This window comes from Argentina silus (assembly GCF_951799395.1).
Source record: "Argentina silus genome assembly, chromosome: 14".
In the NCBI taxonomy this organism is placed as follows: Eukaryota; Metazoa; Chordata; class Actinopteri; order Argentiniformes; family Argentinidae; genus Argentina; species Argentina silus.
Genome location: NC_139668.1, coordinates 293202 through 310886, shown reverse-complemented (window position 1 = coordinate 310886; position 17685 = coordinate 293202).

Here is a 17685-nt window from a genome sequence, read left to right as displayed (position 1 = left end):
GCATAGAGCTCACTCACATCCTCCCTGACTCACCTACTCCCATCTTTTCTACGGAGGACTTTCCACCCTTACCTAGAAGGGAACCCTCATACAAAAAATCATTAAACCTAGGCCCTCGTCAGATTTTAGCATCACATGGGCCTACGCACACACACATACATACTCAGAAAGGGACACATCCTACACCTACACACACAGACATACACATATCGCCCACACGTACACACACACCTACACCACCCATACCTGCACCCACACATACACAATTGACACTTAGGCCTACACAGACACCCACACCCATACAGACAACACACATACACACACAAGGGACATCTACCCACACATCCACTCCAACCTCACCTTGTCACCAGGGGAGGGATGGAGCCTTCGCATTACCGGGCTCCAAGGATCACTCATCACTTATCTGCACACCGATTCGAACTACACCTGTCTCGTCAGAGAGCCACTTTTCCCCTACTTTTTCCCTCCAATTTTCACCATCCCCCCCACCATCCCCCCCTCCACAAGAACCCACCTCCTATCACACAGGTAAAGAAATCAGAGCACAGTTCCACCACAAGATCAGTAGTCAACCCACAACAAACATGACTCACGTTCCGGTCACTGACTTGACCACCACACAACACAGACAGACAAACACTTCAGTTCTAATAACGGATAACATAACATTTGACTCTCTCACACTCACACCCACAGGTGGCGCCATTAGGAGGAGGTCGGAAGCTAGGCAATCCAATACGAGGGCAAAACCAACCATGATGAAAGGGCCACATAAAGGGGAACTTCCCATACAGGCCCAATCTGAGCCCTCAATATCTAAGAGATTGCCTAGCAAAGACCTCCCTCGAACTGATGACAAAACACACGCCCAGACACATACGCATACATCCACACGCACGCTCAACCAACCCAATTTACCTCCAACACACACACACATCACCACTGTATACACTCCAACATACCACCGGGCCACACCAGGGCGTAAGATTCAGGAGTGGAACTTCAATAGCAATAAACCATTCATCATGTTGGGGGATTCCAACCTCAGCCGGATCCCCCCATTCACTAATCACCGCATACAGGTAGACAGCTATGCAGGGGCCTGTATCTATCATTTTTATAGGATCCTGGAGAAGGCCACCGTCCAACCCCAAGTGGAACTGGTGGTTCTCTCAGTGGGCCTCAACAACAAGGATCACGATGCACGCCAGACATCACTAAAACAACTACCAAGGTTGATCAGGGAAGCCAAGAGGGTCTACACCAACGCAACAGTTTACATGCCAGTCATTCAGTTTTCACGTCACCTCACCACAGAACAGCAGACAAATCTGAAATACATCAATGAACACATTACAAGACACCTCCCACACTTATCAGAAATAGCCCAGGACACATTCTACACCACACCAGATAATATACATTGGACAACTACAACAGCACAGACCATTTTTAATCACTGGTGCAAGCAGCTAAATTTATAATAAACAGTAACCACAATCTGGACTCACACATCTCTACCGCTCTGGAATTCTCTCCCCCCACACATAAGACAGTCAGACTCCATCACAACATTCAAGTCCCAACTCAAAACCCACCTTTTCAAACTGGCATACTATCTATAAATTGGACACTCTGCACTTCACTTGTTTTTATCTTGATGTGTTGTTTGTTTTGTTTTTAAATGATTGATGTCATGCTTTTGCTTTTACTTCTTTTCTGTAAGGTGACCTTGGGTGACCTGAAAGGCGCCTCCAAATAAAATGCATTACCGCCACTTCCACACATACATTGCCAAACACCTTTCTTCCCCAGCCCGTAGCTCCCCCTACTGGAGCAGTAGGAGAAGAAACCCCAACCCCCACCTCTTCTTCCCCCCCTCTACCCCTAACAACAACCTCCCCCCTTCCCCCTTCTCTTTATTCTTTTCCTCCCTCAAATATCTTAAATCTTTCTAAATCTTTTCACCCCACAGCACCCCAGATCAAGCTACTGGAGAGAGGGTTGACGTTCATCCCTCGACCCAACAAACATGACCAGGAGGAACTCCAAAGGGACATTCACCACTTTCACAGACGATGCAAATTATTGGACTATTTTGACTACTAACCCAATCACAAATACACACCACTCACCTACCCCTCCACCTGGGAGCCTAAACTCAGCCAAGTAGACAGACACATTCAGAAACTGATTAGAACAAACCTACATACATTATCTAACTATCACATACTACCAGACATGCCAGACAATATCACAGCAACAGAAAGGAACGCCATACACACATTGAAAAGTAACCCACACATCATTATAAAACCAGCAGACAAAGGCTCCAAAATTGTCATAATGGATAAACACCAATACCTATTAGAAGCGAACAGACAATTATCAAACACTAGATATTACAAACACATAGACAACAATATACAAAAACAGACACAAACACAACTACGACAAGTCATACAGACCATATACGAAAAGAAATACATTACACGAAAACAAAGAGACTTTTTATTCGGACCGGACGACCCCAGACCCAGACAATTTTACTTACTTCCGAAAATTCATAAGGAACCTGAGACTTGGACTATTCCCTTTGAAGTTCCTCCTGGTAGACCGATAGTTTCAGACTGCAACAGCGAATCATACCACATTGCACAATACATAGACCATCATCTTAACCCTCTCTCCACCAAGCACCCCAGCTACCTGAAAGACACCTACGACTTCTTACACAAAATCCAACCCATGGTTGTTCCCTCCCAGGCTTACATATTCACTATAGATATCGATAGTTTATACACCAACATAAATACACACACAGGAATAAATGCAGTTAGGAATATCTTTCATAAACACCCAGATAAGAATAGACCCGACACTGAACTCTTACAACTATTGGAGATTAGTCTTACAGGCAATAATTTCACTTTTCGAACATTCCTCCGTTCTATTAAAGCTGAAGTAAAACAAAGCTTTCACCAGGTACAAAGGCCTGGTAGTACGGATAAAAATGACAACATTGTCCCTTTTGTGACCATTTTCTCATCGGCCTCTTTAAAACTGAACTCGGGGGTAAAAAGTCGTTTTAAAAAACTGCAGGACGTTATTGAGCCTCTGTCAAATTTTAAAATTATTTCAGCCTTTAAAAGGAATAAAAATCTAAAAGATTTGTTGGTTCATGCCTCATTAAATAGTGGAAAACAACAAAAAAATGATGTACGGTTCAGATCGATAAAATATATTACTAACAAACATACGGGTTTGAGCGCTCCAGTTTGGCAAATTCTCCGGTTGGAATCGTCAAATCTGGTTTATGTGATTGAATGTACAGTTTGTAACAAACTGTATATTGGACAGACAAAAAACAAATTGCTACAACGTCTGAAACAACACATATATTATATTGATCGAACAGATAAAACAACTGAACTGTACGTACATTTTCGGGAACATAGCACAAAGAGCATGGTTATTTCGGGACTTGAGTCTGGGGTAGGGTGGTCAAGGGCTCAGAGACTGTCTGCAGAAAGACGCTGGATTAAAAAATTAAGAACTATTTTGCCCAGCGGCCTAAATGAAGTGGAGTAAAAGCAAAACGTTTTTTTAAAGAAACCTAAAAATGTTTTTGTTTTGTTTTGGTCTTTTTAATAGAGCTAAAGATCATGAGAAAAAGATATCTTTAAGGGATTCTGAAATTGGGAACGTACGCCAATGTAGTATGTATGTGATTGGTGTGTGTAAATATGGGTGTTCTGTTTGTCGACATTGCATGAAATTATGCCCCCATTGATAGCACTTTAATACTAACAATTTATTTATTGAATGTGTTTGTGATTGATGTGTGTAAATATGGGTATCTTGTTTGTCAATATTGCATAAATGTATGTCCCCATTGATAGCACTTTAGACTAGCATTTATGGAATTATAATGGGCGTATGGTCCTTCCAACAAATTCGTTGAATTTGGAATCAGGAATCGAAAAAGATATCTTTTCTCTAGACCGTTCCCTAAGATCAGCTACACCCTAGAGACTCAATGTCGTGGAAGGTGACACTGATGCCATTGTTGGTTAAAGTATATAATTTCCAATTACTTATTTGAGGAAGAAGGTGTATGGGAGAACTTATGTGCCTGTGCTTCCTGCTCACCCCTTTGGGTAGCAGAACTCATTTTCCTTACCTAACCCTAACTCTAGCTATAAACTTCCCTAACCCTAACCCTAACCCTAACCCTAACCCTAACCCTAACCCTAAACCCTAACCCTAACCCTAACCCTAACCCTAACCCTAACCCTAACTCTAGCTATAAACTTCCCTAACCCTAACCCTAACCCTAAACCCTAACCCTAAACCCTAACCCTAACCCTAACTCTAGCTATAAACTTCCCTAACCCTAACCCTAACCCTAAACCCTAACCCTAACCCTAACCCTAACCCTAACTATGGCTTCAAACTTGATTAAAACAGTCTCTCCCATAATAACTCACGGGCTGCTTGTGTTTTTTAGGCCTTCGCAAGCTAACCCTAACCCTAACCCTAACCCTAACCCTAAACCCTAACCCTAACCCTAACCCTAAACCCTAACCCTAAACCCTAACCCTAACCCTAACCCTAACTCTAGCTATAAACTTCCCTAACCCTAACCCTAACCCTAACCCTAAACCCTAACCCTAACCCTAACTCTAGCTATAAACTTCCCTAACCCTAACCCTAACCCTAACCCTAAACCCTAACCCTAACCCTAAACCCTAACCCTAACCCTAACCCTAAACCCTAACCCTAAACCCTAACCCTAACCCTAGCTATAAACTTCCCTAACCCTAACCCTAACCCTAAACCCTAACCCTAACCCTAACCCTAACCCTAAACCCTAACCCTAACCCTAACCCTAACTCTAGCTATAAACTTCCCTAACCCTAACCCTAAACCCTAACCCTAACCCTAACCCTAACTTTAACTCTAGCTATAAACTTCCCTAACCCTAACCCTAACCCTAAACCCTAACCCTAACCCTAACCCTAACCCTAACCCTAAACCCTAACCCTAACCCTAACCCTAACTCTAGCTATAAACTTCCCTAACCCTAAACCCTAACCCTAAATCTAGCTATAAACTTCCCTAACCCTAACCCTAACCCTAACCCTAACTATGGCTTCAAACTTGGAGTGGAGTGGAGAATGCAGTTTTCTCCCGGGATACCGGCGAGAGTGGAATCTGCCAGTATCCCTTCGTGAAATCCAACGTCGTGAAATACTTGGCCGTGCCAAGCCGGTCCAAGAGCTCGTCAACCCGGGGCATCGGGGTTGCCCGTCTTAACCCGTCTATAATCCACACAGAACCGTATAGCCCCATCCGGCTTGTTGACAAGCACGATGGGGCTACACCAGTCACTGCGGGACTCCTCGACCACACCCAGCTCCAGCATGGCTTCCAATTCCCTGCACACAATGTCTCGTTTGTGTACCGGCAACCTATAGGGACGCGTGCGCACCGTTAAACCCGGCTGCGTTTCTATGTGGTGGTCGATAAGCGTAGTCCGACCGGGCAAGGGAGAGAACACGTCCGCGAACTTAGCTTGCAAATCTGCAACGTCCGTGGCCTGGCTAGCAGAGAGATGGTTATCAATACCGACCGGAGTGCTAACTTTTGATTTTGGGACTTCCGGACCGAACTCATCTCTCTCTGGAATTATTGTAGCCAGAGCAACAGTGACCACTCGTTACATTTTTTTAGGAGATTTACGTGATACACCTGCAAGCTATCCCCCCGGTCCGAGCGTACTACCTCGTAATCCACGTCCCCCATGCGACGTGTGACCACACCTGTAAATTCTCGCAGGTTAGTTCCCCTGTCGTACAGTCACTTTTGACGCTCCTGGGCTTGCAGCAAATGCTCGCGTGAGATAACCCCTAGGGCGTGGAGCTTTGTGCGCAAGTCCAGGACGTATTGAATCTCATTTTTACTGTCGCTAGACCCTTCCTCCCAATTTTCTTTAAGAAGGTCTAGGACACCCCGAGGCTTACGCCCGTAGAGTAATTCAAACGGGGAAAACCCAGTGGAAGCTTGGGGGACTTCCCGTACCGCAAACAACAGGGGATCTAGCCATTTATGCCAATTCCGACTATCTTCGTGTACGAACTTCCGGATCATTGACTTCAAGGTCCGATTGAACCGCTCACAAAGGCCATCAGTGGCCGGGTGGTAAACACTGGTTCGAATCGCCTTGATGTTCAACAAGCCATACAGTTCCTTGAGGGTGCGTGACATAAAATTAGTGCCCTGATCGGTGAGAATCTCTTTCGGGATTCCCACGTGGGAGATTACTTGAAACAATGCCTGCGCTACACTCCTGGCAGAGATATTGCGCAGCGGTATTGCCTCGGGGTATTGGGTTGCGTAATCTATCAAGACCAACACAAATCGATATCCCTGTGTACACCGATCAAATGGCCCGATAATATCCATCGCAATGCGGTCGAATGGGTTCTCGACCAATGGTAAGGGCCGCAAGGGGGCTTTACCAACTGACATTCGCGCACCACCTACGCACCTCTGCCCGAATTCCCGGCCAATAAAATCGAGCCATTATACGGTTTAGTGTCTTATCATAACCTAAATGGCCCGCCATGGGGTTGAAATGAGCCGCCTGGAAGACCATTTCCCGGCGGCTACGGGGAACCAACAACTGGGTTACTTCCTCCTGGCTATGTGAGTCACGACTTACTCGGTACAACCTGTCGCTGATAATCGCGAAATAGGGGTGGGCGCGTACTGCGTCTGGCCGTACCAAAGTACCATCAATCGCTATCACTTGGTCATAGGCCGATTGTAGGGTCTCGTCACGAGACTGCTCGAGGGGGAAGTCACCTAGCAACGGATAGTTCGGCGGGGGAATCTCGGGTTGAGACCCCCCCGCCGGCTCCGGCTCCTCGGCAGCGTCGCGAGGCGCCGCCTCAGCACAGAACACATTACCCGCCTCACACCTCCCTCTCTGTCGTGCACGCACCCCGGTAGCCCTGCTTACCGCTTGAGGAAACCCCTCCCAATCTACACCCAGAATAAGGGGATGCGTGAGGCGCGGGCTAACCGCCGCCTGTACACTATGCTTTTTCCCTTCAAAATGAATCTTGATCGTGACCACAGGATATTCGTGAATGTCCCCATGCACACACTTCACCAACACCCTCGATGCCTTTAACAATGCCCCCGGTCGAACCAGGCGCTCCTGGATCATGGACTGCATGCAGCCCGAATCCAAGAAGGCCTGGTGCATATCATGTTGTATCCTTACCGGAACACGATACGCCGCTCCTGGTCCGGGGGGAGGACCCGGTATGTCGCCGATGCGGACGACCTGCCCCACCTCCCTCACTGGGCACTCCGCCTGTACATGGCCCGGCCGTCCGCATCGCCAACACACCCCCCCTGTCGCTCGGGGTGCTTCCTGTGGGGCCAGGGCTGGTTCTCGACATGCCTGCCCCTGCCATCTCGTCCTCGGGGCGGGCGCCGGTCTCTCCTCCTCCGTCACCATGGCTCCTTCCGGGCGCCGGACCGGGCGTTGGTCATCGGGGCTCCTGCGGCGGGAAGGAGAGATGGTCCTCCACCAAGGTAACGGCGGCCGCGAGATCCTGGGGCCGGTGGTACTGGACCCAGGCGGCGGTCCGGGCCGGGAGCCCCGTGGGGAATTGCTCCAACACCACCCGGTCCCCGACCTCCTCCGACGAGCTGTTCCCTGGGTCCAGCCACCGCCGCGCGCTGTCCCGCAGCTGCTGGGCGTAGGCAAAGGGCCGGCTCCCCTCCTCCATCATCAGGGCCCTGACGAGCTCCAGGAGGAGGGTACGGTCCTCAGCCCTTGCCGTCACCATCTCCCTCACCGCGGTCTGGTGCTCCTGCTGGAGGTGGGCCTGCTGCTCCAGTATAAGGGCCATCCTTCCGATAGCCGCGCTTAACGCCTCCATTCCCTTTTTTTCTCCGCCTTCGCTGTGCCCCACGTTGGGCGCCACTGTAACAAGTCTGTGACACAGAGGCGGAGTCGAGGTACTGTTTTCTGGGAGTATCCCGTTTATTTTCATAAAATGTTAGTAATAATTCCAATGTTCTTAATAATTTCAATGTTCGTAACACGCCACTCGGCGACTTTCCAGTCGCCCTCCTTCTCCCTCGAACGCCGAGGCACACACATCTTAAACCATCTAGTCAACGAGGCTTCATTTGCAACAGGTGTGCAACGGAGCCTCGCCGACGTCACCCTGGCCACGGTCCTGTAGCTCCCTCTACAGGCCGAACGCTGCATGTCCCCCCACAGGGACTATACTACAGAATACTTAAAAGCTTAAAACTTAAATCGCTCAATAACAGATTCAAATTATTAATGTGGAAGCATGAAATTGTTGCTTGGGCAGTGTACATTGCATCAAGACAGATCATTTGTCTTGGTGTACGAGACCATTTCGTCGGTTGGATCGTCTGTGTTTGTGAAAATCGCACGGTGTCCGCCTGGTTTAAGAGTGTATACTGTAGACACTGAGAGATACATATATCCATCATAGTTAACAATAACCAGGATCAGTTTAGCAGACTCAGCCCCACAGTTTCCCATATTTCTGGAAGCTCTCTGTGTCAAAATTGGTGAAACCACCCTGGGAACAAAAAACAAAACAAAGAAATAGCCAGTTCATAAATGCTTGTCATAAACCTGAATTGTGGCTTAGTTTATGATGGCCCTTTTCCACTACAGACCGGCTCCCACTCCTCTCTTTTCGTTTTCGTTCAAAAGCTTTATTGCCCATTTTTCTGGGTAAAACAATTCATATTCAGCTCCCATGGCTTTCACCACAACAACACACATCATGGATGAGTCTACAATGTTGTTGTTTATGGGCTTAATCTCTACAAACCTTCTTATATCCCATCATCGTCCCGAGGAAAGGGATGGGTTTGAGACAAGGAATGCCTAGTTTTTTTAATATTCCATATGGTCAGTATCCATACCTGGTCAGAACAAATATAAATCAACAATCTGACTTGAAACAAAAGCAAAACGATCAAGTCATAGGTATCATTGAAACTGTTAGATAACTGTAATTATCAATACTATCATTTGTATGTATTATTACAACTAACTAACTAACAAATAATATTTTTTATTAAAACTTCTTACACTACGATCAGAGTGATGAGTGAGGCAAGGAGAGTCCATGTCTCGGTGGAGAAGTACGGAAGGTAACCCATCTTTACAGGTTCAATCGCTTCTTCTGAGTAACCCCGGACACGTCTGCTGAAGTGATTATTTTATCCCATCATGACACCTGTGTTTCAGATCATGAAACACAGGCGAAAGAGTATGTGAGAGGTGAAGTTGAAGCCATGGCTAGTGAATGATTGAAAGGATCCCTGCGCAGAGGGCAACACTCAGTGATGTTATTGTCGGCCTTTATCTTAACATCCTGCTAATAGTTGCTGCCTGTTTGATCCCTATCGGGTTTTAATAGTTTGCAGACCCATTGAATCAAGAAGGACTATGGGGCAAATATTTTTGGGCAAATATTTTCTTTCGAGTAATACTGAATTTTACATATTTGAACTCCTCTAAAAATGTGTTATGTTCTTTACATGTATGCACTTGTTTTATATCATTGGCTCCTAAAAACAGTATTTCAAAATACTAGTTCAAAACACATCACATATTACAGTAATGAAGCAACTGATTAACATGAATACAGTGCTCTTCATAAGTATTGGAAAGAGGAAGCATTTTCTGTTCTTTTAGCTCTACACTTGGATTTGAAATCAAACAAATATTATGGGGTCAAAGTAGAGATTCTCAACTTTAATTCAATGGGTTTTTAAAAAAACATTTGTAAACATACTCCCACTATTTCAGGGCTTCAAAAGTATCATATAATGTCCAAATAAAGTACTAATGTTTCGTATTAGGTCAACAATCTGCCTGAAGTCTGCGACCCCACCAGGCACTATCCACTATCCACTATCCACTATCCACTATCCACTATCCACTCATCTTTAGAAAATCATTGACATTTCCACATGGTATTGTGTCATAGAGTAGCTTCCCTACAGCAATATTATCTTGACATTGGGATCCTTTGTCCAAACCATATTTCAGGGTGTATGTTTGGTTGCAGGGGCCCAGGCTGTGCTCTCTGACTGCTCCAACTGTAGTAGACCCTGCAGTGAGGAAGAGGTCAACATGCTGCAGTACCGTCAGCCAATCACACACAAGAACCAACAGATCGCCAAGACCTCCATTGAACCATGCACGCACGCACACACACACACACACACACACACACACACACACACACACACACACACACACAAACACTGTCTCAACAGCCCCTTCCTTCACTCGCACTCTCTCTCTCTGTAGGTGGGTGAGGCTGCGTATTCAGCCTCTAAGGGGGGTATTGTTGGGATGACTCTACCCATCGCCCGAGACCTGGCACCCATGGACATCTGTGTGGTCACCATCGCACCCAGTCAGTAAACACACACACATACATACGCACTCTTTCACACACTCCTCCCCCCCCCCCCTTCCTCTCCATATCAGACAACCTCTCTCTCCCTCTCCTTAGGTTCTGTTCTCCACTCCTCTCCTGGCGGGTTAACCTGAGAAGGTGCGTTCATTCCTGGCCCGCCAAGTGCTTTTCCCCTCGCGCCTGGGAGACCCTGCAGAGTTTGCCCACCTGGTGACATCACTGGCTGAGAACCCCATGATCAATGGAGAGGTCATCAAACTGGATGGAGCTATCCGCATGCAGCCCTGAGAGAGAGTGAGTGTGTGTGTGTGTGTGTGTGTGTGTGTGTGTGTGTGTGTGTGTGTGTGTGTGTGTGTGTCTGTGTGTGATCCAAGGTATACCACTGTGACAGCTCCGATGTGTGTGTGCATGTGAGGTGTGTGTTCATGTCTGGTACTCCAAGCTCTGCTGTACTGTACGCTCCATGCAGTTTTGTTTTGTTTTGTAAACTGATCCAGTAATAAACTTCTAATGAGTCTGAGTCTCTCCTCCTCTGTGTCTGTGTAAAGTGAGGTCAGTAGGAGCTAATAGGACAAATGAAACAAGAATGAGCCTTATGAGGCAAGTGTACCTTCATTTGTCCTATTAGAAGTGAATAGAACGCCTGGACACAGGAAATGCTAAATGCTAAAGCTCTCATAACATCACACCTGCACCAGTGTGTAGCTTTATGTACATGTCATCCACAACATTTGAGTGAAGGGAAAGGGACACATTTCTTTTGGAATGGAAAGGAGTCGAGGTACAGTATCTTGGTATACACACGTTTGCTCCAGTTTTGTACCCATTGACTGTGACCCTGTTTGTGTAAGAGGCTAGGGCTGACCCATTCTGATTCAAGATGTTTGTGTAAAAAAGGTATTTATTGCATATATTGTCCACTAAAAAGCAGATGATGGTACAAGTGTAAGGGACCAAGTGCTCCAACCTCAGTCTAGCCTGAAGATCATTCCATATCTGAGGAGCACAGCAGCTAAAAAGTTCTTCTCAATTCTGTAATCACTTGTAGCACATTAAATAGTAACAAGCTGTAAGTTTGATCGCCACTAAGTCGCCATAAAAGCAATGACCCTAACCCTAACCCTAACCCTAAAATGGGAGTTTTAAAAGAACTGCTTCATATACAGATGAAATCCAATGATAAGCCCTTCTCAACGTCAAAGAATCCCAACCCACAGACTGATACAAAAGACAATGGTGGGTACAGAAAACATGCCTACAAATGAACTGCAGAGCAGAGTGATAAATCGGGTCTAGTGGTTTAAGAATTGAGGCTGTCGTGTGATTTTAAATTGTGTCACCATAATCACGGACAGGGAGGAGCGTTGCCAAGACAATCTTCCTCCTATTATCAAAGGTGAAGCAAGACATTTCTTTACAAAACAAGTACAAGTCTAACTCACAAACTCTTGATCACTTTTTCAACATGTATTTTAAAAGTGTATCATCTATGTAAATGCCCAGGTACTTATAATGGGGAACTTGTTCAGTTTGGGTTCTTTTCAGGGTACAAATATGTTGATCATTGTAATCAATATTATGGCATATAGAGAAAAACATAACAGACCTCATGCATACCTCTTCAAATTAAGGTTTACCCAGATTGTTTCTAATCTAACCCATGTGCATACATGTGCCATGTTTTTTCTTCCTCAACTTGTAAATGTAAAAAACACAAACACCACCACTTTGTCTTTTTGTGGTGTTAGGAATACAGACCTCACAGATAAAAATGTTTTGATAAAGGTCATAAACCGAAACGTCGACACAATAAATAAGCAGAGGTAACAATCGTGTGTGCAGGAGTATTCATTTTTTACATACCTTTTCTTCCTAAACTCATCATCACTCAACATAGTTTACAGCTATGCAACTTGTAAAATACAGCATTTCAAACATGACACACAGTTTGCCTTTGAATATGACTTTAATGAAAGAGAATTGAAACGGCAAGTGTAGTTATAGTGGTAGTATGCAGGGTAGTTATTGTGGTAGTAAGTTCGAGATAGTTGTGGATTTCCAGAATTGTCTCTGTGTTGAAATATCTGAAAGAGAAAAATTGTCTTATCATTTGTATAGATAAAATCTAAATTATTTTGAGGTGATTTGAGAAGCCAAAAGGATCATCCTTAGAATGCACTGTAAGCAGATAATGGAGGGCATACCTGTATTTTGTTTCCCTTTATGGAAAGCCCTCTCCATGCTCTCTCTGGCAAACTCCAGGTTCGCCGCCATTACTCTTTTCTTTTCAGTCTTCTCCTTCTCTCTCTCCATTTCTGTCTTCATCCTCTTCACGACATCTTCTGTAATCTTTGTCATCAACTCTTTCACTTCCCTCTCCCTCCTTTCCACCATATTATTTATCATCCCATCCATCTCTTCTCTCATGCGTTTAACGTCATCTTCTTTCTCCTTCAGGATTTTCTCCATCTCTTTCTCGACCACTTCTACTCTCTTCATTGCCTCCAACTCCTTTTTCACCCATTCAATATCCTTTTCTTTCTCCTGTTCATTCCTGTTTCTCTGTCTCTCCTCCTCTGCCCATTTCATCACCTCCATCCTCTCTTTCACTTGTTTCACCTCCATTTCTTTCTCCTCCAGGATTCTCTCCATCTCTTTCTCGGCCTCCTCTACTCTCTTCATCGCCTCCAACTCCTTTCTCATCCATTCAAAATCCTTTTCTTTCTCCTTCTCACTCCTGTTTCTCTCTCTCTCCTCCTCTGCCCATTTCATCACCTCCATCCTCTCTTTCACTTGTTTCACCTCCATTTCTTTCTCCTCCAGGATTCTCTCCATCTCTTCTACTGTCTTCATACCCGCCTCCATCTCCTTTCTCATCCATTCAATATTGTTTTCTTTCTCCTTCTCAATCTTCTCCTTCTCCCTCTCCATCTCTGTCTTCATCCACTTCACGACATCTTCTGTAATCTTTCTCATCTCCTCTTCCACTTCACTCTCCCTCCTTTCCAACATATTCTTTATCACATCCATCTCTTCTCTCACGTGTTTAACGTCACATTCTTTCTCCTCCAGGATTCTCTCCATCTCTCTCTCCATCTCTTCGACTCTCTTCATCGCCTCCAACTCCTTTCTCATCCATTCAAAATCCTTTTCTTTCTCCTTCTCACTCCTGTTTCTCTCTCTCTCCTCCTCTGCCCATTTCATCACCTCCATCCTCTCTTTCACTTGTTTCACCTCCCTTTCTTTCTCCTCCAGGATTCTCTCCATCTCTCTCTCCATCTCTTCTTCTCTCTTCATACCCGCCTCCATCTCCTTTCTCATCCATTCAATAACCTTTTCTTTCTCCTTTTCAATCTTCTCCCTCTCTCTCTCCATCTCTGTCTTCATCCTCATCTCCTCTTTCACTTCCCTCTCCCTCCTTTCCACCATATTCTTTATCATCACATCCATCTCTTCTCTCACACGTTTAACGTCGCATTCTTTCTCCTCCAGGATTTTCTCCTTCTCTCTCTCCACCTCCTCTACTCTCTTCATCACCTCCAACTCCTTTCTCATCCATTCAATATCCTTTTCTTTCTTCTTCTCATTCCTGTCTTTTTCTCTCTCCTCCTCTGCCCATTTCATCACCTCCATCCTCTCTTTCACTTGTTTCACCTCCATTTCTTTCTCCTCTAGGATTCTCTCCATCTCTCTGTCAACCTCTTCTACCCTTCTCTTCATCACCTCCATTGTTTCGGTCTCCTTCTCACTCATCTTTAATCTCTCTTCGCTCTTCTTTACCTCCTTCTCTCTCTCCTGCACCACCCTCTCTCTCTCCTCCACCTCCTTCTCTCTCCTCTTCATCTCATTTCTTGTTTTTTCCATCTCCCTCTGGAAAGTCTCCTCCATCTCCTTTGTCACTTTCTCCACCTCCTCCACCTCTTTCGCCTTTATTTCCAACTGGACAATCCTCTCCTCCAAATCCTTTTTGTTATTTTCCTGCGTCTTTTGAATGCGACTGAGTATTGCATTGCATTCATTCACTTTCTCAGTGTCTCTATCCAACACTTTCCTCTTCCTCTCCATATTATCTTTAAGATGGTTGACTATCTTCCTCTTCCTCTCCACCATTTCTCTGTCCTTGTCCACCATTTCTCTGTCCTTGTCCACCCTCTCTCTCTCCTCCTTCAGCCTCTCCTTCTCTGCATCGGTGTGCTCCTTCACCTTATGCAGAAGGTTTTGGGCTCCCTCCACCTCTTCCGCTCTCTCCTCCATCTCCCTCCTCCAACCCTCCTTCTCTTCCTTTCTTTCTTTAGCCACTCTGGCCCTCTCTCTCGTGTGCCTGGCCCGTCTTGATGTCCTCTGTGGGAGTGGGGTGTAGGCTGCGAAAGCTGCCGGTCCTGCTGCCTCCATCATCAGGGCAGCCTGATCCTCTTTACACTCCTGTGGACATACAGTGAACACACTACAGGTGCAGTCTCGAGAATGTCTCTATGAATGTATTTGTCTTTTCTGAGTATAAAACCATTCAATTGTCTCCAGTGATCTTTACATATTTTCTATGTTTAGCCATCCTGAATGGGGTGAGTGGGTAGTTATCAAATACAGTAGCATAGGGCTTTGAAACTTCCTGATGGAGATGACAGACACAATGACAGGGAAACGTCAAGAAATATGATTGCGTTAGATAACAGGCTTCCCTCGCAAAGAGATTGCGGTACCTCACAATGTTCTCAAGAATAGGCTGTTGCGTTCCCAATTTCCCAAAAGGGGCTCTCTAGTTTTGCCTTTAAAAAAGGCCTACATCTACCTTTTATTCAACATATCCGACACAATTTATATTGCAAATCATGTAGGCCTGTACAGTAAGTAATTGTAGGCCCTTTGCAAAGTCAACTTACGACTTACTTAAGGAAAGGTCCTGTCGATTAAGACCTATTAGTGCCAACTATGTTTGGTTATATTATAGATAGGGCCTACCTGAAAACATCAAATTAACCATTTTGATATTGTTCTGTCAATCATCTTTCTTCGATAGTCCATCCTCTATAGGTTATTTATAAAGCTGTCTCGTTTTAATGTTGATCTTTAAAATGGTTGATTTTGCAGCCACATTTCTCTCTGTAACAACGATTGAGCTCGTCCCGTTTCACTTTTTAGGCTGTTACGCTGCTCTTTCACTGACAAACAGCTGTTTTTGGAATTAAGCGCTCACCGAAATTACCGCGATTTGACTTGATGTTGGGATCAAACTGTCTGCCGAGTCGGATGAATTACTTCCCAGAGATCTAACAACAAAGAGTAGCCAATTAAGGGTATTTCTTTGCAGTAGGTCTAGGTCCTGATTGTGGGGGAAATGTTGCTTTGAATTGTAGGCTACTTTGACTGGACGATAACATACGAATACAAACAAGTGTACAGTAACATGTTGTCACCACGGATGATAGAGCTTGATTTGATTAAATTTGATAAATTTTCAGCCCTGCTTCTTACAGCTTTGCGTTTACTTGAAGGCAGTTCACGGACTTGAGGTAGGCTGAAAATATACAGGAGCTTGTCGGCCTAGTGCTTATTCGATTAAGGTAGGGGGGATCTGCGCGAAGCCCACACATCGTGTCGCTCACCGGCCCCGCAGCCCACAGATCGACCGGCCCACCAGCAGCCATGGCACAGCCCTTTACACAACATTTAGGCAGCACCCCCTCTCGAAAGATACATCCTACGTCCTTGGACATTTGGCCCAAGTATTGGGGCAATTTAATGTAAAGTATTCCCGTTTATTTAAACTAAAATAGAGCAAGGCAAACTTACCTGCGGCGGGTCCCACCAGTTTTTCTCCATTGTGTTGAAATGTAATTGAATCTATTTCCACTAATGAGCGTACCACATTACAAATGACAATCAGCAAAGGCTATTTGACAACAACTGGAGGTTCAAGTGACCAAAGTGACTTTTACATAAATTTACGTCATTGCTAGCAGCGTCATCAAGACAACAGCATTATGACGCAGGAGATATTTATTTGATTACAGATATGCTCATGTTGTTTCTTGGAAAATATACGTCGTTGGGATTAATCATCATCATATTATTAATTAATAGACAAAACACAGACATAGATATAGGTATATAGATCAGTGGTAGGGGCTCGGGGTCGTTTCTGGACATGGCCCTCCATTGTAATTTACATTTACATTCATGGCATTTAGCAGACGCCTTTATCCAAAGCGACTTACAACAATACATTTGTTTAAGTAATTGAATCATCTATCCAACAGTCATCATAAGACAAAGTAATCAATGCTCACACCAGGGGCCATAGGCAGTCGGCTATTTCATTTTATTTGTATTAGCAGGAGAGAACTTGTACAAGAGGGGTAGCGGGGATGAAGAGGTCTCTGGGTGGGGTTGGGGTTAGGGTTAGTATAGGGGGGGGGGGATAAATGGAAAACATACTCGTGGTTCAGGTATTAACTGCCAATGAACTTAGTTGGAACAATACAAATTACAATGTAAAACAATAACAATATAATATCAACATTTCAGTATTATATCAAAATAATGATTTAGAAATATGGTACAACCTGTGAGCTGCCTGGTTGCCTTGGCAACGGTAAACTACAGCGCTGTTCATCAGCGGTTCGGGCTCTGGCTCTAACCGTCTACCTTCTCTTAACCGTTAGGAGAAAACGAAGAAAAACAAAGAAAATGTAAACTACAAAACACTCTAACATTAAATCCTACACATACATCTGTATCAGTGGAGTCAGGCAAACGTTACACCAGACTCCCTTCGACATGTTTTGTCAGGTGTCATTTGACAACAACCACTCATCGTAAACGGCAAACTAGTGCTAACTCGTCCTCGTTTAGGATACCAAGCTAGCGCAATTACCGCTAACAAACTACAAACTTCATATGCTACTATGCCTAACGGTACACTAAATAGAAAGCCTACATTAATGACAAACTGTATTAATGCTTATGCTTAAGAATAAATGGAAAACACACTAGTGAGTCGTCTGGTCCTCAGTCTTTACTGGTTCAGGTATTAACTGCCAACTGAAGAACGCAGCGCAAGCCACAGCTTATATACCCGCAGGTGATCTAGTGCCTTTTATACTCCAAATAGAAATGCGTGAAATTGAATGGGGGGAGTCTGTAAACATGCAAGATAAAG